Source organism: Phytophthora infestans, genomic scaffold (assembly GCF_000142945.1).
Source record: "Phytophthora infestans T30-4 supercont1.120 genomic scaffold, whole genome shotgun sequence".
Classification (NCBI taxonomy): Eukaryota; Oomycota; class Peronosporomycetes; order Peronosporales; family Peronosporaceae; genus Phytophthora; species Phytophthora infestans.
Genome location: NW_003303639.1, coordinates 197,533 through 199,497, shown reverse-complemented (window position 1 = coordinate 199,497; position 1,965 = coordinate 197,533).

Genomic DNA, 1,965 nt, shown 5'->3' with positions numbered 1-1,965 from the left:
AGCTGGTCGTGATCAGGCGGGTTAGTACCGACCAGGCTACTTAATTTTGATCTGGCGTTTTTTTGATCTGGCAACTTCATACTGACCAGGCGAGGTCATTTTGATCCTGCAACGAAAATACCATGAAATCTATGGAACATTCTAGACCGGCGTTTTTACTGCAATACAAAATCCAATATAACTGTTAGGGTCTGATTATACCACCTTCATCGGAAACGCTATTTCTGATTTTTCTGACACGTAAAACGAGTGGTCCAAAGATCACCATTTCAATTTTTGCAAATGGCTTCTCGCACGTGCACCCAAAGGATAGAGGAAGAGAGGATCGCGCTTCTTGAACAATGGAGGGCTCACCCGGACTGGACCGTCAAAGATGCATCTAGAGAGCTAGGCGTGCCCACTCGAACACGCAGAGATTGGAAGAAGCAGTACCAGTCCACGCTTAATGAACGACCAGGTTCGAGTAGCATCAGAGCAGAGGGATAAAGGAGGCCATGGAAACCAAAACCCTACGAGAAGGCACCATTGCGCTATTACGCCAAATGCTTACGTGATACCGGCAAATGCAGTCCTACTAATTTAGTCCGACACTGTCAAACTCTGGAGTCGTTTATCGCTAACAAGCTGACGTTTAACAGCCAAAAGAGCTGGTAGGAGAGTTTCTTACATTTTTTTGGAGAAACATAATCTGCCATCTGGTGTTGCAATTAATGGAGACGACGTTCACGATGTCATTTCTGGAGATCTAAATGTAAATGAGAATTGTGAAGACACAAATCGGACTTCAATTGTGGTCATCGGTGTAGCCAGCGCCCATCACAATAGGTTTGGAGATCTGTACGATAATGGTGACGTCGCAGACGGTAGTGGAGGCTGCCTTGACAGCAACGCCAAGGTCGGCTGTAGTGCTGACAATGATAGAAGTGGTGCTGGAAACGAAGACGAGAGTGGTTCTGGAGCCAAACAGGGAAACAATGAAGGAGAGATCGATGGAGATTGTAAATCTGGCCTCTGCAGTTCGGGGGAGGATAGGGGGCTTTGAGTCGTATTGCAGCTTGTTTGGAACTTAGTTCCGGTACTGTTGGTCTTTCCGATACTGTTAATCCACCTACAGCAGTGTTTATTCGCGAAAGGTACTCACAGGGTTTGGCTGGACAAACGAAAGTGACTATCTTGCTGTAGATGGGGACGATCTCAAAAGTTTAGCACCTGATCCGTATTTGACGGAGGCTACATTGGATTATTTTTTTCATCGAAACATTATTCGAGGAAACACAACAATTGTTTGTAGCTCCGGGGTTTTTCCTCCTGTTGAAATTAGCACGAGCAACTACCGACAAAAAGGACAGGACGCAGCGGCTCGGCGATTGATGTGGGAATCTAGATTTAGCTGGCTTTCCGTTTGTTTTCATTCCTGTCTCCCGCGTGGACCATTGTATTTTTATGATCGTGGAGCTTTGCTTTACAAGAATATCCGACAAACCTCTACCATATCAACCCGTTATAAGGGGCACACGCTAGTAGCTACGCGTTCGAGGTTGTGAAATGGTTTATTGCTTCAGGAGCGAATGCGTCGGTTAAATGATCATTTACCACGGAAGTATGGAAATGGAATTTTTGACACAAAACCACAACAAAGAACAGTGTATAATGTGATCTATATGTATTGCACTACTTTCAAAGAATCTGCAAGGGGTTGCAGCCGGCGACGGAAGCCCATCGCTCTATAAAGACAAACCCGAAGCGTGGACATGCGGCAGCCGCTTTTTTTATGCAGCAGCGGATCATTGCTCCATCAGGAAATACAAGCTACTGCAGCGAAAAAGAAGCCTAAAACGCGCTAGTTTGTTAGGTAGTAGTGAGGCTTCAAAGACATTCAATTCATAAATACTTCGAAGAACTTCTCTTGCTACAGCTTAAGCATTGCTGTTCCATTTCACAATTATCGTGCTGTAAAAAAGGTAC